We start from the raw sequence: 23,814 nt of genomic DNA on the forward strand, positions 1-23,814 counted from the left end.
TTTACTCTTTTTTTTTTTTTGTTGTTTCTCTCAATGCAGTTTATTCAGGAACCTCGAACAATCTTCTGACCCTGGGGAAAGCCAGCCCACAGTTTAAATAGCCTCTGGGTAGCCAACCCCAGCGTGCCACGTGGGCAATGCAGTTAGGTCCACATACATGGAAGCAAGCCAGATCCTCAGCCTTAGACAAATATGGAGTTGTTTGTGACAGAGAGCATTCACCATCTGGAAGGTGGAAGGCAGAAACCAGCTCCATCTTTAAGGCACGGCATTACGCAGCTCTCTACAGTTCCCCCTTTTTGTTTTAGATGCATCAGGCAAGAGTAGAGGTCTGATCTCTGATATTAGAAATGAATTGGGACTTTGTACCGATGTTCATTTGGGTGTCATCCACCCAAAGAGCATCAGACCCGTCTAATACCTTTTTCTCAGAGGCGGGACCTGGGGCATCAACCCACATGCAATCAGACATACTTTTCTCTGGATTGAAAGCGGCTGACCCTGAGTGCAGTGCTTAGCCTCCCATATTGAGCATAACATTTTAGCTTTTTATGGTAGCCAACCATGCTTGGGGAGACTGTCCTGCTTCAATGGCTGTAAAGGCCTGAATGGTCATGGCTGCATTACGCTGTTGTGAGACACTAATCTTGCATATATACCACAGGCAAACCAAGGAGACCAACACCAGAAGGCCTGCTAACGCTCCCATGCCTGCCCATTCCTTCAGATGATTCATGGCTGCAGCAATCCATGATGATAATCCTGTGGCTACTCCTGCATCCACTCTGGTAGAATTTACCGTAACAATGGCCACTCTCAGCTGCTCCATCATAGTATCGAATTCTCCAGTCCAATTACCTAAAATATAGCTAGACAATTGTTTAGACAGATTTGCAGCATGGGAAAAATTCTCATATTGTATGCTAGTGACACAAAGTCCAGCATACTTCCATTGACAGCCACGTTGAGCGATTTGCCATAGGGTATCAATTTGCTCCTGCAAGAGTTCAATCCTCTGACTGAACCCCATCATGCCTCCTTTTAGTTGAGCATTAATTACTTTTTGTACATCTAAAGGATGAGCTACATTGGCTAAAAGATTATTTAGGGTCTGAGCAATCTGCACATTATGACTCATGGCTAAAGCCGTGGTGGTATCTCCAACAGCCAACAATGAGATGGCAGTAACAATGTCGGCTATATTTCCAAGATCCCTTTTCTGTCTGAAGAGAGTCATAGCGTGAGGGGCATCAACAGGCACAGGCACCCAGCGAGGCATGCGAGTAACCAGGGCATACCTAAATTCACTAGCATTCCAGCATTGGGCAAAAATAGCAAGTATCATTACCACAATTACTTGGCTCTATCTGGCTAACAATGAATAAAAATGGGGGATATAAACAAACAGGTGTGGACTTATAGGAAATATTATGAGAAGCCTTAACCCCTTCATTGGAACATCCTGATTCAGTTCTAGAACTAGCAGTGGTGGTGCCCGAAGTCTGAGTAGGTTCAGGAGACCATTGCCCCCTGGGGCAAGACATGCTCCATTGAAATTGACTAACTCCATGTTTTCCTCCACTTTTGAAAGTCATTTAAGGTTCTTAAATTATCTTTTCTTTTCTTTTCCTTTTCTTAAAATTTTTCATCAATTACACTTTATTCATTCTGCATCCCCCCATAAGCCCCTTTCTCCTCCCCTCCCAATCCCACCCTCCCTCCCCCTCTGCATGCATGCCACTCCCCAAGTCCACTGATAGGGGAGGTTCTCCTCTCCTTTCTGATCTTAGTCCATCAGTTCACATCAAAAGTGGCTGCATTGTCCTCTACTATGGCCTGGTAAGGCTGCTCCCCCCCCCCCAGGGGGAGGTGATGAAAGAGCAGGCCAGTTAGATTATGTCAGAGGCAGTCCCTCTTCACATTACTATGTAACCCACTTGGACACTGAACTTCCATGGGCTTCATCTGTGCAGGGGTTCTAGATTATCTCCATGAATAGTTCTTGGTTGGAGTATGAGTCTCTGGGAAGTTCCCTGTGTTCAAATTTTCTTGTTCTGTTGTTCTCTTTGTGGAGACCCTGTCCTCTCCAGCTCTTACTATTTCCCAGTTCTTACCTAAAATTCCATTCACTCTGCCCAACAGTTGCCCACCCATCAGGCTCAGCATCTGCTTTGATAGTCTGTAGGGCAGAGGTTTTCAGAGGCTCTCTGTGGTAGGTTCCTAGGTTGTTTCCTGTTTTCTTCTTCTTCTAATGTCCATCCTCTTTGCCTTTCAGGATGGGGATTCACCATTTTAGGTAAGGTCCTCTCTCTTTGCTTAGTTTCTTTAGATGCACAGATTTTAGTGGGTTTGTCCTATGTTGTATGTCTATATGTGTGAGTATATACCTTGTGTGTCTTTTTGCTTCTGGGACAACTCACTCAGGATGATCCTTTCCAGGTCCCACCATTTACCTACAAATTTCATGATTTCCTTATTTTTCATTGCTGAGTAATATTCTATTGTATAGATGTACCACAATTTCTTCAGTTGAGGGGCATCTGGGTTGTTTCCAGCTTCTGGCTATTGCAAATAAAGCTGCTATAAACATGGTTGAGCAAATGTCCTTTTTGTGTACTTGAGCCTCTTTTGGATATATGCCCAGGAGTGGTATGGCTGGATCTTGAGGAAGCGCTATTCCTAGTTGTCTGAGAAAGCGCCAGATTGATTTCCAGAGTCGTTGTACAAGTTTACATTCCCACCAGCAGTGGAGAATGGTTCCCCTTTCTCCACAACCTCTCCAGGATGTGTTGTCACTTGATTTTTTGATTTTAGCCATTCTAATGGGTGTAAGGTGAAATCTCAGGGTTGTTTTGATTTGCATTTCCCTAATGGCTAATGAGGTTGAGCATTTCTTTAAGTGCTTCTCTGCCATTCAATATTCCTCTACAGAGATTTCTCTGTTTAGCTCTGTTCCCAATTTTTTTTTCAATGCAGTTTATTCAGGTACCTTGAACAATCATCTGACCCTGGGGAAAGCCAGCCCACAGCTGTTCCCCATTTTTTAAGTGGATTACTTGGTTTGCTGTTTTTCAGCTTCTTTAGTTCTTTATATATACTGGATATGATTCCTCTGTCAGATAAAGGGTTGGTGAAGATTCTTTCCCAATGTGTAGGCAGTCGCATTGTATTGATGATGTCCTTTGCTTTACAGAAGCTTTTCAGTTTCATGAGTTCCCATTTATTGATTGTTGCTCTTAGAGCCTGTGCTGTTGGTGTTCTGTTCAGGAAGTTTTCTCCTGTACCAATGAGTTCTAGGGTATTTCCCAATTTTTTTTTCTAGCCGATTTAATGTGTCTGGCTTTATGTTGAGGTCTTTGATCCACTTGGTCTTCAGTTTTGTGCAGGGTGATAAGTATGGATCTATTTTCATTTTTCTACATACAGACATCCAGTTAGACCAGCACCATTAGTTGAAGATGCTATCTTTTTTCCATTGTATGGTTTTGGCATCTTTGTCAAAAATCAGGTGTCCATAAGTGTGTGGGTTTATTTCTGGGTCCTCTGTTCGGTTCCATTGATCCGCCATTCTGTTTCTCTGCCAGTATAATGCAGTTTTTAAGACTGTTGCTCTATAGTACAACTTAAGATCAGGGATGGAGATACCTCCAGAAGATCTTTTATTGTAGAGGATTGTTTTAGCAATTCTGGGTTTCTTGTTATTCCATATGAAGTTGAGAATTTTTCTTTCCAGGTCTGGAAAGAATTGTGTTGGTAATTTGATATGAATTGCATTGAATCTGTAGATTGCTTTTGGTAAAATGGCCATTTTTACTATGTTAATCCTGCCAAGTCATGAGCATGGGAGATCTTTCCATCTTCTCATAACTTCTTCTAATTCTTTCTTCAGAGACTTGAAATTTTTTTTTCATACAAGTCTTTGGCTTGCTTGGTTAGGGTTACTCCGAGGTACCTTATGTCATTTGTGGCTATTGTGAAGGGTGTTGTTTCCCTAATTTCTTTTTCAGCCCTTTTGTCTTTTGTATACAGGAGGGCTACTGATTTTTTTGAGTTAATTTTGTATCCGGCCAATTTGCTGAATGTGTTTATCAGCTGTAGGAATTCCCTGGTAGAGTTTTTGGGGTCACTCATGTATACTATCATATCATCTGCAAATAGTGGTAATTTGACTTCTTCTTTTCCAATTTGTATCCCCTTGATCTCCTTCAACTGTCTTATTGCTCTAGCAAGGACTTCTACATCTATGTTGAAGAGATATGGAGAGATTGGGCAGCCTTGTCTTGTCCCTGATTTCAGTGGGATTGATTTAAGTTTCTCTCTGTTTAATTTGATGTTGGCTATAGGTTTGCTGTATATTGCCTTTACTATGTTTAGATATGTGCCCTGTATCCCTGATCTCTCCAATACTTTAAACATGAATGGATGTTGGATTTTGTCAAATGCTTTTTCAGCATCTAGGGAGATTATCATGTGTTTTTTTTTTTCTTTCAGTTTGTTAATATGGTGGATCACATTGATGGATTTCTGTATATTGAACCACCCCTGCATACCTTGGATGAAGCCTACTTGGTCATGGTGGATAATATCTTTGATGTGTTCTTGTATTCGGTTTGGAGTATTTTGTTGAGTATTTTTGCATCAATGTTCATAAGGGAGATTGGCCTGAAATTCTCTTTTTTTGTTGGGTCTTTGCGAGGTTTAGGTACCAAGGTGACTGTGGCTTCATAGAATGAGTTTGGTAATGTTGCTTCTGTTTCAATTTTGTGGAATAGTTTGAAGAGAATTGGAGTTAGCTCTTTTTTGAATGTCTGGTAGAATTCTGCGCTGAAACCATCAGGTCCTGGGCTTTTTTTGGATGGGAGACTTTCGATGACTGCTTCTATTTCCTTGGGGGATATAGGACTATTTAATTGATTTACCTGGTCCAGATTTAGCTTTGGTAAGTGGAATCGATTAAGAAAATTGTCCATTTCATTTAAATTTTCAAATTTTGTTGCGTATAGACTTTTGAAGTAAGTCCTAATGATTGCTTGGATTTCCTTAGTGTCTGTAGTTATGTCCCCCTTTTTCATTTCTGATTTTGTTGATTTGGATGGTATCTTGCTGCCTTTTAGTTAGCTTGGCTAAGGGTTTGTCTATCTTGTTGATTTTCTCAAAGAACCAGCTCTTGGTTTCATTGATTTTTTTGAATTGTTTTATTTGTTTCTAATTGATTGATTTCAGCCCTGAGTTTGATTATTTCTAGCTGTCTGCTCCTTCTTGGTGTGTCTCCTTCTTCTTTTTCTAGGGTTTTTAAGTGAGCCATTAAGTTGCTTGAATGAGCTGTCTCAAATTTCTTCTTGAAGGCCCATTTACTCTTAATAAACCAAAATGAATGGCCAAATGGAAATATAAAACTCTCATTTCTGAAAATCAGATAATTTTCTCACTCCAATTGGGCAGTTTTTTGAAATCTACTGGGGTGTGAAACATGGCTTTATAATGGAGAGCTGTACAAATGTTTGGAGTTTATTTTATTTGACTTAAGGGAAATTGTTACTAGAATTTGCTTGTCTTGTTTTGCCTGCGTAACAAATATTTGCTCTTTTCACCCTACTCTCTGTTTTATGTTGTGTTATGATTGCCTCAGCTACTATATACCTTTGTGAGTCCAGTAGGAAACAAGTTAAATTTCTTTGCCAGGCAAAGAATCCACAGTGCCTTTTTTCCTGTGATCATTGAAGATGGGTATAGTCAGACATTACAAATGCAAATGCTGCAGGAGTCAGTTTCTCACCTCCTTTTCTATAAACAGAGTGCAGAAGCCAAATCTGCATTCATTCCAGCTACATTCAAAATAACGTTTCAGAGAAGGAAGAATAGAATGTGGACAATATAAAGCTAAGGGACACTGAGAGTGTGAATTTCAAGCTTTGATTTTTCCTCACTGAGGTTACAAAAGGAAAAACTATTATAATCTTCTCCTTTCTAACTTCATCAAGGAACATGTTACAAACTTAAAAGCTTTCTGGAGTCCATTGCTCAGTACCGTGTTGCAGAAAAAAGATGGAAAACAGATTTCAAAAAGTAAGAAATATGATTGTTCCAAAAAACTCCAGGTATAGTAGATTCCTTGAATAATTTATAAATATTCAGAGTAGTTCAATTAATTCTAAAACTTTCTAAGCATAATGCCTTTCAGAGGTACTAAGAAATAATATTTTTAAAACCTTTCTTTGAAGAACTATGTATATATTATTTCCTGGAATGCATATATACCTATTAGGTGTTTGTGTGTGTGAGTGAGTGTGTGTGATGATAGGAAAGTTTCCGATGAGGAATATTTACTCTTGTCATATGTGTTACATATTCCCACCCACTTAAAATAATTTTTGTTCATGGTTTGTAAAATTGGATGGTTCACGTAATACTATTCCCATCTCTTTCCCCAGAATAAGTCTCTCATAGAGCAGAGATAGAGGTAATTGTCTGAAAGCCCCTTTCCCATACAAAACAGATATAGTTGTTAACTCCAAAGATTATGGTAATGGATTCTATGAGAAACAAATTCAATACTACCATATGTTTTAAAAATAAATATTTTGTCTAATTTTGATTATATTATCAATTGTGAAAGAACACTCATCCACAGGATTCTCAGATGGTAAAGGTTGATTTTTTTTTCTTTTGTTGTTGTTGCTGTTGTTCTATATGTTAGCATGAATAGTACCTTTTAGCACTGTGAAAGCTATCCAAAGGGAAGGAAACGTTTTGGTCAACATCATCTTGATTTCTTTATGTTCTATAAAATCACTGTGTGGTATCTTTAAAACTATGTTTTTACTATCAAATTCTGGAGTATCTCAGAGTGATAGCAATAGCTGATAATATTTAAGGATGGAGCCTATGGAACTCTACTGGCCAACACTTCTAAAACAGTTAGCCCACTTCTGGCACTGGCCTTTATTAGTCTTTGGTGTCCAGTAAGGGAGATTTAATCCTGCTATGAAGTAGGTCCATTGAAATCTTTTTTTATGCCCATATTTTAAAAACATTTTTAAAACATTAAAATTTATTCACTTTGTATCCCAGCTGTAGCCCCCTCCTTCATTCCCTCCTAATCTTGCCCTCTCTCCCTCTTCTCCTCCCCTGCTTGTCCACTTATAGGGGAGACGTACTCCCCTTCAACTAAACCTAGTCTATCAGGTCTCATCATGACTCCCTGCATTTGTCTTCCTCTGTGGCCTGGCAAGTCTGCTTCCCCTAAGGAGGAGGGGATCAAAGAGCCAGCCACTAAGTTCATGTATGAGACAGTCCATGTTCCCCTTACTATGGAACCCACTTGAATACTGAGCTGCCATGGACTACATCTGTGCAGACGTTATGTGTATAAACATACATATTTTAAGAATCTTCTATAGAATTAAGTTTCATATTTTTAGATGATCTTTAGTGTTATTGAACTCTCTCTGTAATCCTTCTACTGCATTGCCTTCGCATGGCCCAACCTTTTAATCTGTTAATCCCTTTAAACATTTTGTAGTTTATGACTACAAGAAACTAATATCATCCAAATAACACCTAATAGCGGCACATGTGTACTTAAAATGGATATGACAACATGCATAAGCCATACATATAAGCTCTGGCCAAACCAATTCTCAGCATGGAGAGAGAAGTTGGACACTAACCATCATCCCTAACTGAGGTTCTATTTACAACTGATCACTTCTAGTACAGGAAGCATCAGTTTTCTTTAAGAGTAGTCCCCCTGGTAAGTTGACCACTTTAGTAAGAGGCTACACATTAAATTATATATGGGTAACAAAAACTGGATTTGATATATAGAAAAAAAATAATAACAATGAGTGAGTAGGGAATGGGAGTGGGTAGGGTAGAATTATATGAAAATTTCAGAAAACTAGTACAAATCAAATGAAAGTGAACTAAATGATTTGGATATTTTGATTGGAAGGAAAACACTAATTGCAATTTACGTGGCTAGGAACTAATATCAACAAATGCCAAATCTGAAAATGAGTTGGAGGTAGGATATGCACATCTGACTTGCAATTATAATTCTTTTTGACTTCTTTATGCTTTGGCTTTGGCTTCAGACTGCTACGAGGATAAATCTAGCATTCCAAACATGATGTCAAGACACCCCCAAGCTCCAAAGATTTTTCTTCCTCTAACTTTTAGAATTGAGAAAGTGTCTTTTTACATTCCCTCCATTTTCTTCATATCTTATTTGTTAGAACTGGACTAAAATTTATTTCTACAGCAACCATGAGAAAACAAAGATTAGTGGGTAGTGATAATTGGAAAGATAAACATCTTAAACACAGAAAGTTTTCTAGAATAAAGACAATTTTTTCCACTGATCAATTATTCACTGTGATATCTTTTGACATCTAATTGATAATGTATTTAACCATAGCAGGAAATCATTGGAAATTCAAGATTGTTCAGTAGCATTACAATGACATAATGGTGGACATACTTATCCTTAACGTTTTAAGCAACCTGAAAACAAAACTTACTTCTGTTATTATGGAATCACCAATTCTCCCACCTGTTCACAATATGCACATCTATTGGCAATAAATTGGAATTCCTGCCTCGTTGTTTTATTTTTTTAATATCTTATTCTAAAAAAAAGTATAAATTCAAGAGGATTTCAAAAATAATAAAAACAAATCAATATGTGAATTATTTGAGGAACAAACATCACAAGCAATATTTCTTTATGTTAGAACCATTATATTATTTTGCTTTTATTGTTTCACTTGAAAATATTGTGAACAGGTATGAGAAGTGATGATTTTGATCAAGAAGGTCCTGGGCCGAGTAAACTGTGTCCCCACCCCACCCCCACTTCTGTTATGTGATATTTCTAAGTGAGAAATTAGCTACAGACAGAGATAACATCTTCAAATTTGGACTTCATAACATAAAGAAGAAACCAATTATTAAAGCTGACTCAGTTGGCTGGAGTTCCAGTTAATCATTCTCTCTATGTTTGATATTCTATAGCTGAAATTCCTATTTTCTCTGTCATGCAGTCACTTTTATTTTGTTGTATAAATCATAGCAAATTCTAACTGTTTTAAAAGACAGAACGCTTTTGTTATAGTGCTAGTTTTCTGTTGTTTTCCCTACCAATCACAGAGTTAATAGTGCCTGCTCATCTCCAGACAAGGAACCTTGGGGAACAATTGATAAAATCTTGCATGGGTTTGAAGGGTGTAGGCAACTGTCTTTCCAAAGTGAGATTTTTACTGAACTCAAATAACACATTACTATTTATTTATAATATGTATATTACACCTAACAATTACTATTTACTTGTATCACTGAGACATTGAACCATAAAATGAGTAAGGTTTCTCTTGTTATAATACTTACTAATTTAAAAGAAAAATATTTTTGCCCATATTTTCATATTTTAGTTCATTACTCTCTACCTGAAGGATGAGCATAATGATTTTCATAAATGAACATAAATGATGAGTATCAAGAGCCATAGGAAGGCTTGTCACCATATGGCACCCAAGAAGGAAGAAGAGAAAAAGAAGGTAGAGAAGAGATCAAGGACTAGATAAAGTCTTGATAACTTAATATCTTCAAATTAGACCCTGACTCCTAATGACTTCTCCACCTATAATTATCAATGAATCCATACACGAAGATAGTATCATCATGACTCAGTCACCTCTGTGGACACCAGCTCTGAATTTTGCTACAATACAAATGAAAACCTCAATATGTGACTCTCTGTAGGATATTTATTTATTATCACAGATGTATAATGTAGCTATGTAGCTATGTATCCCTATCCCTATGTATCCTATAGTGGATTTCACTATGCAGACCAGGCTAGATGAACCTCTAACTCAATATGTTTTCTCTCTTCTGCCTCCTGAGAATTGGGAATAAGTGCATGTGCTGCAATAAATGGTCCCAACATATCATGTTTTAACCATTAGAGTATGTTTTCTAAGAGTAATTTTTATATAAACCTACATGGAAAGATATATTACATAAACAGTTTTAAGAACTAAAATTATTCTATGGTCTAAATTTTAGGGTGCAATAGCAATAATTCAAAGTATATAATCAGTGATACCATGCTTCTCTCACTGTAGGTACCCACTCAAATGGATACAGTTTAAAGATAAATGTTTTTAAAAAGTAAAATGAAACACAAATTTTGGAAAGTTTGGAACTTGTAAAGATCGTTGGATATTTAAAACCAAACTAGGAAGAAGTATTTTAGGAATTTTAACTACATATGGTTGAGAGTGAGATTGCTAACAAATATACAAGTGGATTATATTATAAAATGCACACGAGAATGGGATTTTTAAACTAAGTTTTATTTTCTTGACTTCTTCCTTCTTCTGTGCCTACAAACCTTAAATTGGGGCATTAAAATGTTAGTCCAGAATAATATTTATATTTAAAAACTGTTTGTATGTAGCATAACATGTATTATTTGAAGTATTTTCATAGCATTTTGCATATTCAAATGGATATAAAATGCAGTAAAACAGATGACACTCAGTTCTCAATCCTCCTTAATGTTTTGTTATTTACCATGTTGAAAGATGTGGCTTGCAACATCCTCTGCAGTTTTGTCTTTATGTTTTCTTTAGTCTTCTATTTTTAGTTGATTTACAAATAGGCCTATTCAGTTGTTAACTCAAATGCAAAAACAGTTAAGACTAAATCTCACCATGGTTTCTGGAAAGATATAGTAATTCTCACTTTGACTCCAAACAAAAGATAAAACAACAACAACAACAACAAAAAAAAAAAACAAAAAAACAAAAAAAAAAAACAACTAATAATGAAGAAATATAAACACAGCTAATATTGCAATATATTTTTAGGATTTCAGTGAGCTTTATCATCATAAGTTTACTCTTCACTCAATAACAATAAAGTTGAATTAAAATGTATTTGATTAAGAAATGTGATTAACTCATTAAATAGTCACAAAAAAGAATTCAGTATTCAAAAGTAATTGTGGAATCCAAACACCTGTTTTAATGTGAGTAATTGACGAATGACATACACAAATATAAACAGTAACTAAATAGAAAATATTAAGAAGTATGAGGAAGAGACATATTCTGTAATGTCTGAGCCAATGTGCCACTTTCCTACAATTTTGCATTTCCATCAGGTTTTTGAATTTCCAGATTAGCCAGTATTTATAAACTGACAAATAAGAGAATAATTGTTAGAATAATTGTTTCTATACAAATTTCATGAAATTTTTATTGTTTCAGTGAAAAGGAATAAAATAAGCTTTAATTTTGTTTGATTTGATCACTGACTTTTTCAGTGGTTACTTCTTTCTATTTCATCTCATTTTGTCTCTAATAATTTATTCCTTTCTTTTTTCTTTTACTTTTATTAAAAATAGATCCTCCTTGGGGGGGGGGTGAACCTTTACCAGGCCACAGAGAAAGACAGTGAAGCCAATCATGATGAGACCTAATACAGTAGTGTCAGAAAGAAGGGGCAGAGGATCTCCACTATCAGTGAGCTAGGGGAGGAGCAGAGGGGAGAAGACAAAGAGAAGGTGGAACTGGGAGGAGAGGAGATGAGGGAGGGTGTAACAGCTGTAACAGCTGGGATACAAATTGAATAAATTGTAATAAATAAATTTTAAAAATAAAATAAAGTAAAAAAAAAAAGAAAATGGTATACAGAAGAAAGTGTCTACTGATTTCACACAATTTCACATAATTCCCAGTATCTTCTATAAATTCTTAGGTAAAAATTGCAAAATCAATTTGATGTATGGAAAATGTATATTTTGCAATTATGAATGGTAATTAAAATTTTGTACATATTCCATGAAAAACAAAGATAGAATGGACAAGGAAAAATAAAATAAATTAATTAAAAGAAAATACATTCTTCTCTTATACACTACATACCAACCACAGTTTCCCCTCTCACCAATCTTCCCTAATCTCCCTACCACCACTCTTCCCCATATCCACATTCCCTCCATCTCCTTCAGAAAAGAAAGGACCTACAAAAAACATACAATAAGACAAGACAAAAGCCCTCATCATGACACAGGATAAGGCTACCTAATAGGAGGAAAAGCATTCCAAGAGCAGGCATGAGTCAGAAATACATCTTCTCCCACTTTTAGGAGTCCCACAAAACAATAAACTAATAACCGTAATGTATACATAAAAGACCTAATACAGTCCCATGCAGACCCCATGTGTGAGGCTTCAGTCTATGTGAGTCCATATGAGCCCTGCTTAGTTGATTCACAGGTACTCTGCTGAAATTTTTAGGGTCATTTATGTATACTATCATATGATCGATGATATGTTCTGTTCCAATTTGTGAGGGGAGAGCTAATCCCTGGTTGTATAGAGCAGGAGGTGGGCTCAGGTGCCTTGCAGCATGTGGCTGAGTGGCTGGCTGGAATGCTTTGAAGTGAAGGACACAGGTAGGGCCAAAGCTTGAGCCTTGAATGTATGTACTTGTGCAGGTGCCTTGAAGGGTGCAGGTGGGTGTAAGGACATGGTGCTTTTTCAGATGCCTTCAAGGGCTTGGTGTAGGTGGCAAATGCATTGTGCCACAGAAGGAAGCTGTGGTGTGGCTTGCAGGCCTACAAGACTCTCTGCTCTTGCTACTCAAATTTCTCTGGAATGGACAATCTTGGATCAGGGATCTGTGTGCTCCTGTTGTTGGCCTGGTCTCCCTAGGTTGACCAGCAGAACCTTGTCTTCGTGGGTTACTGTCTTAGGAATCCTGACACTGCCCTCAGGGAAGTGGAAGGAATCTGATGTCTGGCTGATAGAGTGGAGGATTCCTGTAACTGAGGCTCTGTACTAGACAGAGTATACAGAAAACACAGGTGCCCAAAGTTCATGACTCTTGTACCTGGGAGATAGCCATGGAGGCCTGGATCCAATCAACTCAAACTCACTTTATGTCCCCCTCCAGTCTGGAAAGCACCAAAGTATATACTCTGGATCCAGATGCCTGTCCACTCATTCGTTTCAAAATGTATAATTCTCTGCCCCTTAGATATCATGCTCACTGGTGGCTGCCATCTTGGAACTACCCTTTACTTACATTTTAAAACAAAAAATAATAATCTTAAATAAATTACATATGATATGTAATTCAGTGGTAGAGTATTTGTCTATCATTCATGAGGTTCTAGGTTCAATGTCTAGAACCAAAAAATATTCCAAATAAATATGACATCATAAGAGTACACAAAATTTTCTCCACATTTAAGTTTTAAATATTTACTAAAAAACTGTTTTTTTTTTCTTTCTATGAAGACAGACATTATCTCTAATAAAATTATACAATGAAATACTATCTTTAAAACTGCTCTTTGGATACTGAACTGCCATGGGCTACATCTGTGCAGGGGTCTTAGGTTATCTCCATGCATAGTCCTTGGTTGGAATAGCAGTCTCAGTATCCAAGTGGGTTCCATTGAAATAGGAACAGGGACTGTCTCTGACATGAACTGATTGGCCTGCTCTTTAATTTTTTCCCCCTGAGGGGAAAGCAGCATTACCAGGCCACACAAGAAGAAAATGCAGCCACTCCTGATGAGACCTAATTGACTAGATCAGAAGGAAGGAAAAGAAGTCTTCCCCTATCAGTGGACTTGGGGAGGGGCATGCAGGCGGAGAATAGAAGAAGGGAGGGGATGGGATGGGAGGAGGGAGGGAACCATGGGGGGGATACAAAGTGAGTAAAGTGTAATTAATAAAGAAAAATTTTTATCTAGGGCTGCATGCAAGCTAAGCAATTGCTTTACCATGAGATTATACTTTCAATCCCCATTAACAAAAAAAAAAAAAAAAAAACAAACTGCTCTTTGTTTCATTTACTTATAATTTCTTATTTCTCAACTTTGATGAATTCCTTATGTGTTTCTAAATAACATATTTCAGTGAACCCAAAATTAATGTCTATAAGGCTACCAAGGAGGGAACATCCATAAAAAATAATTATTGGTGGTTGACATTATGTTAGTTTGTTACTCATCAGTATAATTGGCAGATAAATATCTCTGCCCTCCAAAATGGACAAAGAATAACTCCTTAATTCCCCTTCATTCAATTGGACCTTGGCTCATTAATGTCCTGGAAACAGGAACGTGCCAACCATTTCATTAAGGCTTTGTTCAGAAGAGTAAAAAGGAAAAGTAATGGTATCAAGAAATCTACAGCTGTCAGGCAATTTATTATAGGGCTGCTATCTGAGTGTTGGAGGAATAAAATCTGAGGAAAGCAAAAGACAGTTTATTTCCAACGGGAGCTCAATAGCTTTCAGGTAATTCTATTAAACCAGAGGAAGACTAAGGCCATATTATGAGCACTGACTTTCAAGGAAGATGAGTAATGAAAACAACTTAACTTTATGGAGTACTTACTATATGTCACAGAGCAATATCTATGAAGTAGATTCTATTTATTTATTTATTTATTTATTTATTTAGAGGCAGAAAAACTGAGGAAAGAATCCAAGATCCCAAATATGGTAAGTATTAAATCTAAGATTGTAAGATGGATATTTTCTCCCTCCAGAAACCATGTTTACATGTCCTTATTACTTGCTGTCACCTCCTGAGAGTTTTTAAGCACACTTTTTGTTTTTATTTGAAGATCCACGACCTAGGTTTGGCAATCATTAAATCATTAAAACTCTTTATGAAACTTAAGTGGGATCTCTTGTCACAAATAAGTAGTATCTCAAACAAAGGAAAGATTTTTTTTTTTTTTTTTTTTTTTGCTCTGAACACAGTTGGTATCATGTCTCATCCAAGGAAAAAGATTGCAAAATATTTGTAATGGCAAAGGTCTTATATATCTCTCAGTGATAAGAACTATGTCCCACTAGGAAAAAAAATCAGGTAAAGTGCAAAGAAAAATATGAGAATGCCCTGACCTCTGTTCGAACATGCATGATAATTTAGAACAAAATCACTGAGCCCCAAGGGTTTAGAAAGTATGTGGCAGTAAACAATGTGGCAGATAAAATAAGGAACGACAAAGGCGTCTGAATGATGAAGTTTTGGGAGCCAGGGAAGTAGCACCTTGGCAAGGCAGATATGATTCTGCACTCAGACAGAGGGCAAAACAGTTTTCACAGAGATCACACTGATAGGACAAGGCTTATTCATCAGTGGGGTTAGGAGAGTTAAACAGGAAAATACTTTCGAAAAAAATGTAATGAAGACCAACATGATAATAATGTCCAGGCTAAAAAGAAATAAAAATTATGCAGTGACTTACTTGATAGACATGCCAGATACCTCATGATCTGTGGGTCCAAAGATATTATTTCTTATTTCTTTTCCTGTAAGATTTTCTCTCACATTGCCTTCAACTCTTTCCTTCCACTCTCTATACATTCGCTTTGCTGTAATGCACGTAGAAAATTATTATTTTATTTTTTAACTTTTATTAATTACACTTTATTCACTTTGTATCCCTCCATAAACTCCACCCTCCTCCCCTCCTAATCCCACCTTCCCTCCCCCTTCTTCATGCATGCCCCTCCCCAAGTCCAGTGATTGGGGAGATCCCCCTCTCCTTCCTTCTGATCTTGGTATATCAGATCTCATCAGGAGTGGCTGTATTATCATCTTCTGTGGATTGGTAAGGCTGCTCCCCCCTCAGGGGGAGGTGATCAAAGTTCAGGCCAATCAGTTTATGTCAGAGGCAGTCCCTCTTCCCATTACCATGAAACCCACTTGGACACTGAACTGCCAAGGGCTACATCTGTGCAGGGGCTCTATGCATGCCACTTGGTTGGCATATGAGTCTCTGGAAAGACCACTGTGTTCAAATTTTCTGGTTTTGTTGCTCTCCTTGTGGAGTTCTTGTCCTCCCCAGATCTTACTATTTACTACTCCTTTCATAAAATTCCTTGCACTCTGCCCTACAGTTGGCCATAAGTCTCAGCATCTGCTTTGATAGTCTGCAGGGCAGAGCCTTTCAGAGGCCCTCTGTGGCAGGTTCCTAGGTTGTTTCCTGTTTTCTTCTTCTTCTGATGTCCATCCTCTTTGCCTTTCAGGATGGGGATTGAACGTTTTAGTCAGGGTCTTCTCTCTTGATTAGTTTTTTTAGATGTACACATTTTATTAGGTTTATCCTATATTATGTTTATATGAGTAAGTATATACCGTCTGTGTCTTTCTGCTTCTGGGACAGATCACTCAGGATGATCCTTTCCAGTTCCCATCATTTACCTGCAAATTTCATGATTTCCTTGTTTTTTATTGCTGAGTAGTATTCCATTGTGTAGATGTACCACAATTTCTGTATCCATTCCTCCACTGAAGGGCATCTGGGCTGTTTCCAGCTTCCGGCTATTACAAATAAAGCTGCTACAAACATGGTTTAGCTAATGTCCTTATTGTGTACTTGAGCCTCTTTTGGATATATGCCTAGGACTGGTATGGCTGGATCTTGAGGAAGCGCTATTCCTATTTGTCTGAGAAAATTATTTTAAAAAATAAGTAAGGGAATTGTGCCTTCATATATATTCAATAGTCAAAGCTGTTATTTCTAGTATTTCTCATACTTTAAGTGACAAGAATGTGATAGCTACATGAAGAAAATCTAATACTCACCATATTTCCAGAAATGCAGAAAATACAGAGGTATCTTTTAATTATATATTAATAAGGAAGAATTTCAAGTAAAATATTTAGTCCTGAATAATGTTTATAGGCTGTATCAATCCCATTTAAGAGGACAGTTTGAAATGAGATAACTATATGGAAAAAATGTTATGGTCCTTTTGTTTAATGAAATGTGGTTTTATACAATATACATCAGGATGTCCAAATCCATAATTGAGATAGATAAAAGAAAATTGAAATTGTGATAATCATGTTCATTTTTTAAATTATAATGAAAAATTCTGGTGCAGTTGACCTTCTGTTTAGCATAATATGTTCTTATTCTCATGGTAAGCTAGCCTTCAGTACACTAGTTTGGGTGAGAGGGTAAACAAAAATGAAGTAATTAAACTTTATAGAGATGTGCTCATATCTTCTCATATATAACATTCATACAGCAGTAGATTAGACAAAAAAAAGACTGTATGTGAAGTTTTCTTGGAAGGACAGGGGAGAAATACTGTAATTATAATTGCACAAATACAGTAAAAAATAAAAAGTAACAAAAACATGGTATCAGGTAGTTAAATGATCACTGAAATATATAAACCAGCACAAATATAAAACTTTGTGAATAATGACTTACTGATATAAAATAATTCTCACATAGTCTTAAAATTGATTCTGCTTTGTGGAAAGAATAATGAAGATGAAACAAGGTCTAAGTAGAAAAAGTTATCAGTGGTCACTGAAAAAAATTAAATCTGGGAGGATCCAAGATGTCGGGCCAGGGAGGATTATCTTTCTGACCAGCAACACGGCAGGATCTGCAGAGTGACCAGCAGATGGAACTCTGGGCCTGAAAACACCAGAGACTGTGTTTCGCAGGTGAGAGGAAACCCCACAGTGTGAGATCCAATCAGCTTCATGTCACCTTGCTAAACCACAGAACAGTTTCCAGGTCCCTCCAGGCTCTCAGTCACCAGCCCAGAGCAACATGACCTCAATGTTCTTTGGTCACTGTCCAGACTGAACTGTGGGTCTCACAACACTAGAAACTGGGATTTCTAGTCGAGAGAAAACCCCATGGTGCAGGAAGCAATCAGGACCAACATTAGCTCACCCAGGCAATCTCTGGAAAAAGACCAGGGTCCTGCAGGCACCCAGGCACAAGCCCAAAGTGGGGTGCTTAGCCTTCAGCACAGAGTCTTGCCTGCGTGCTTGACTCACCATCCCAAATAGAATTGAGGACTTTAGGGCTCCAGAAACTTTGTTTCTCTGTTGGGTGAAAGCCCACAGTAAGGGGAAGAACAGGTCTGACCTCAGAGAACTCAGCTGCCCCTCCCCCAAAAAATAAAAATACAAAAGCTCTCAGGAAAAGTCCCCAGGTTGCTGCAAGCACCCAGACACACAAGCACCCAGTTTCCAAGTCACCAGCAAGGCGTAACCTCATGCCTGTGCTTGCTTGTTCTACTCGCCATCCCAGATGGACCTGCAGACCCCAAAACACAACAGACTCAGGGAAAACAGTGGTTCAAACCCTCAGGACACCCAGCTCCAGAAAAGTTTTTGGGTTCCCACAGGCTCTAAGCTCTGGCTTTCTACTGCACACATGAGTGCTGTGCTCACCTGCCAATGATTAGGGGTAGGGTACTGGGGCACTTCACTCCAACCTCAGACCTAAAAAAGCCTGAGAGCCATTGGAACAGTCTTCAGATACTGCTCCAATTATCTTGAGCTAAATTGACAGAAACATGGGACTCCGTAGTTCTTCACAAGGACTGTGCCCAGCAAATACAGTTTAAAAGAAGCAGCAGCACCTCATTAAATTCATAGCAAGAAACCCAGATGCAGGGCAGCCATCTCCAGGACTTCTCTTGATGAGAAGAGAGCTTTCTTGAACACCACAAGAACCACACAGTTCCGTATGCTTGAGGTGAACTGTGACAATTCCTGAGAAGCACCACCATTCAGTTGACTATACTCAAAAAGCTGAGGACACTCCTTCAAAACACTGCCAAGGGGATTATCCCATCCCAGGACTCCAGCAAGCACCAGAAATAAACTGATAACAGCTGAGACAGAGAGATGGGTAGAGATGTAAATGTAAAAACACAACCAACAAAAGGCAAAATAGTATGGCATCCCCAGAACCTGGGTATCCAGGGGCAGGTAGCCTTTGACACAAAAAAATATATGTGAAATTCAAGAAGATGAACTTACATCTATGATTATGAAAAGGTTAATGGAGGAAACAAATAAATTGTCTAAAGAATTAAGTGGAAGATAAAATCAAACAGATTATGGCCATCCATAAAGAAATACAGGAAGATGCAACCAAACAGTATGTGGTTTTCAAAGAGAAATGATCAAATCACTGAAAGAAATAAAAGAAACAAAAAAAATGTTCAAACAAATAGGTGAAGGAATTGAAGGAAAAACAGGAAAATGCTGTCAGACAGGTGAAGGAAATCAGCAAAATGGTTCAAAATATGAAGATGGAATTGGAAAAAATAAAGAAAACACAAGCAGAGGAGATCATGGAAAGGGAGAACTTAGGAAAGAAAACAGAAACTACAGAAGTAAGCATAATCAATACATTACAAAAGATAGAAGAAAGAATATCAGGTGTGGAAGATACAATGGAAGAAATCGATGTATCTATCAAAGAAAATAATAAATGTAAAAAATTCCTGACACAAACCATCCAAGAAATCCAAGAAACATGAAAACACAAAACCTATGAATAATAGGAATAGAAGAAAAAGAAGATCCCCTCCTCCAAGGCCCAGAAAATATTTTCAACAAAATCATAGAAGTAAATTTCCCCAAATTAAAGGAGAAGCCTGTAAGTCTACAAGAGGCCTACAGGACACCTAATAAATTAGACCAGAGGAAAAAAATCTTCCGATCACATAATAATCAAAAAAGTAACAACAAGAAAAACAAACAGACAAACTAAAAGCTGCAAGGGAAAAATGCCAAGTAACAGTAACATATAATGGCAAACCCATTAGAATCACACCTGACTTCACAACAGAGACAATGAAAGCCAGAAGGGCCTGGACAGATATCATACAGAACCTAAGAGGACACAGATGTCAGCCCAGGCTACTCTAACCAGCAAAAGTCATCATTGTTGGAGAAAACAAGATATGCAATGACAAAAACAAGTTAAACAAAACCTACACACAAATCCAGCGTTAGAGAGGATACTTGAAAGAAAAATACAATACAAGAAAATGAACTACTTTCAAGAAAACACAGAAAAAAAAAGAACCTCATTACAGCAAAACTAAAAATAGCCAAGCACACAAACACAATACCAGAGCCAACATCAATATCAGAAAATCCAACAGCCACTGGTCATTAATCTCTCTCAAAATCAGTGGACTCAATTCTCCAATAAAAACACACAGACCAATTGAATGGATGTGTAAACAAGACCTAACAATATGTTGTATACAAGAAATACACCAGATTCACAAAAATAGATATTAGCTTAGAGTAAAGGGCTGGAGGACATTTTTCCAAGCAAATGGACCCAAGACATAAGCAGGAGTAGCCACTCTAATATCTAATAAAATAGACATTCAACTAAAATTAATCAAAAGAGATGGGGAAGGACACCTTCATACTCTTCAAGGGAAAATTTCATTAGGAAGACATCACAATCCTAAACATCAATGCCACAAATACAAGGGGACACACATTTGTAAGAGAAGCATTAATAAAACTTAAAAGTACACATAGATCCCCACACATTAATACTGGGAAACTTTAGCACTTCATCTCAATAAAGGACAGGTCAACAAAACAGAAATTAAACAAAGAAACGATAACACTGACACAGGTCATTAATAAAGTGTACCTAACAGACATCTACAGAACCATTCACCTAAACAAACAAACAAAAAAAAAATACTTCCTTCTCAGCACCTCATGGATTCTCTCCAAATAGACAATATATTTGGTCACAAAGTGAGTCTCAACAGATACAAAAAGATTGAAATAATCCCTTGTATTCTATCTGATCACCATGGACTAAAGCTGGACTTCAACAACAACAGAAATAACAAAAAGCCTACACAAACATGGAAACTGAACAACTCGCTACTCAGTGACAGCTAGGTCAGAGAAGAAATGAATAAAGAATTAAAAGTCCTCCTCGAATTCAATGAAAATGAAGGCACAACATACCCAAACTTATGGGGCACAATGAAAACCGTGCTAAGAGGAAAGCTCATGACACTATATGCCTTCAAGAAGAAGTTCAAAACATCTCTTTCAAGCAACTGAATGGCTCACTTAAAAGCCTTAAAGAATAAAGAAGCAGTCACACCAAAGAGGAGTAGGTGGCTGGAAAAAGTCAAACTCAGGACTGAAATCAATAAATTAGAAACAAATAAAACAATTCAAAGAATCAATGAAACCAAGAGCTGGTTCTTTGAGAAAATCAACAAGAAAGACAAACCCTTAGCAAAACTAAATAAAAGGCAGAGAGACACTAACCAAATTTACAAAATCAGAAATTAAAAGAGGGGCATAACAACAGACACTGAGGAAAACCAAACAATCATTAGGAATTACTTCAAACTCTATATGCCACAAAATTTGAAAATCTAAATGAAATGGACAATTTATTGATCAATTCCACTTACCAAAGGTGAATCAAGACCAGGTAAATCAATTAAATAATCCTAAATGACCTAAGGAAATTGAAGAAGTCTTTAAGTCTCCCTTCCAAAAAAAAAACCCAGGGCCAGATGGTTTCAGCCCTGAATTCTACCAGATCTTCAAAGAAAAGCTAACACCAATTCTCTTCAAACTATTTCACAAAATAGAAACAGAAGGAAAACTATGAAAATCATTCTATGAAGCCACAGTCACCTTGGTACCTAAACTTCACAAAGACCAAACAAAGAAAGAGAATGTCAGGTCAATCTTCCTTATGAACACTGATGCAAAAATACTCAGCAAAATACTGGCAAACCGAATACAGGAACACATCAAAAATATCATACACCAAGAACAAGTAGGCTTCATCCTAGGTAGGAGGGATGGTTCAGTATATGGAAATCCATCAATGTGATCCACAATATAAACAAACTGAAAGAAAAAGAATACATGATCATCTCTTTCGATGCTGAAAATCATTTGACAAACTCCAATGTTCATTTATGATTAAATTCCTGGAGAGATCAGGGATACAAGACAGTTACCTGAACATAGTAAAGGCAATATGCAGCAAGCTTATAATCAATATCAAACCAAAAAGAGAGAAAATTAAAGCAATCCCACGAAATCGGGGACATGTCAAGGCTGCCCATTCTCACCATATCTCTTCAACATAGTTCTGGAAGTCCTTGCTAGAGCAATAAGAAAGTTGAAGGAGATCAAGCGGATACAAATTGAAAATGAAAAATTCAAAGTATCACTATTTGCAGATTGTATGATAGTATATCTGTGTGACCCCAAAAATTCCACCAGAGAACTTCTACAACTGATAAATGCATTCAGCAACATGACCCTATAAAAAAGTAACTCAAAAAATCAGTAGCCCTCCTGTATACAAAAGACAAAAGGCTGAGAAAGAAATTAGGGAAACAACACCATTCACAATACCCATAATGAACATAAAGTACATTGGTGTGACCCTAACCAAGGAAGACAAAGACTTGTCTGAAAAAAAAATTCCAGTCACTAAATAAAGAATTAGAAGAAGATACTAGAAGACTGAAAGATCTCCCATGCTCATGGCTTGGCAGGATTAACATAGTAAAATGGCTATTTTACCAAGAGCAATTACAGAATCAATCCTATTCCCATCAAATTACCAACACAATTCTTTACAGAGGTGGAAAGAAAAATTCTCAACTTCATATGGAATAACAAGAAACCCAGAATTGCTAAAATAGTCTTCTACAATAAAAGACCTCCATCCCTGATCTCAAGCTGTACTATAGAAAAAATGTTATAAATACTGTATGGTACTGGCATTTATACAGAATGGTGAATCAATGGAATCAAATAGAAGACCCAGAAATAAACCCACACACTTATGGACACCTGATTTTTTACCAAGATGCCAGAACGATTCAATGGAAAAAAAATATAGCATATTCAACAAATGGTGCTGGTCTAAGTGGATGTCTAATTGTAGAAAAATGCAAATAGATCCATACTTATCACCAGCACAAAACTAAAGTCCAAGTGGATCAAGTCCTCAATTTGAAATCAGACACACTAAACTTGTTAAAAGAAAAAGTGGGGAAGAGCCTGAAACTCATTGGCACAGGAGAAATCTTCCGGGAAAAGAACATCAACAGCACAAGCTCTAAGAGCAACAATCAATAAATGGGATCTCATGAAACTGAAAACTTCTGTAAAGCAAAGGACACTGTATTCAAAACAAAACGATTGCCTACAGATTGGGAAAGGATCTTCACCAACCCAACATCTGACAGAGGTCTATTATCCAGTATATATAAAGAACTCAAAAGTTAAACAGCAACAAATAATGTAATCCAATTTTAAAATGGGGTACAGAGCTAAATGGAGAATTCTCAATAGAGAATATTGAATGACAGTGATAAACTTAAAGAAATGCTGAATGTCCTTAGCCATCAGAGAGATGCTAATCAAAACAACCCTGATATTTCATCTTATACCCATCAGAATGGCTACAATAAAAATCTTAAGTGACAACAAATGCTAGAGAGGATGTGGATAAAGGGGAACCCTCCTCAATTGCTGGTGGGAATGTAAAGTTATACAACCACTTTGGAAATCAATCTGGTGTTTCTCAGAAAATCAGGAATAGCACTTCCTTCCTGCCCCTTTCCAAGTTCACTGATAGGGGAGGTCCTCCTTCTCCCCTTCCATCTGACCCTAGCCTATCAGGAATCTTCAGGACTGGCTGCAATGTCCTCCTCTGTGGCTTAGCAGGTCTATTTCTCCCTTGGAAGAGGTGGGGGAGGTAAAAGAGCTACTCATTGAGTTCATGTTTGAAATAGTTCCTATACCCTTACTAGTGAAACCCACTTGGATACTAAGCTATCATGGGCTACATCTGAGCAGGGATTCTAGGTAATATCCATACACGATCCTTGGTTGGAGAAACAGTCTCATAGAGGATCCTGTACCCTGAAATATTTGGTCCTTGTGGAGCTCCTGTTTTCTCCTGGTCATATTAA

The sequence above is a fragment of the Meriones unguiculatus genome, assembly GCF_030254825.1.
Source record: "Meriones unguiculatus strain TT.TT164.6M chromosome X unlocalized genomic scaffold, Bangor_MerUng_6.1 ChrX_unordered_Scaffold_31, whole genome shotgun sequence".
NCBI lineage: Eukaryota > Metazoa > Chordata > Mammalia > Rodentia > Muridae > Meriones > Meriones unguiculatus.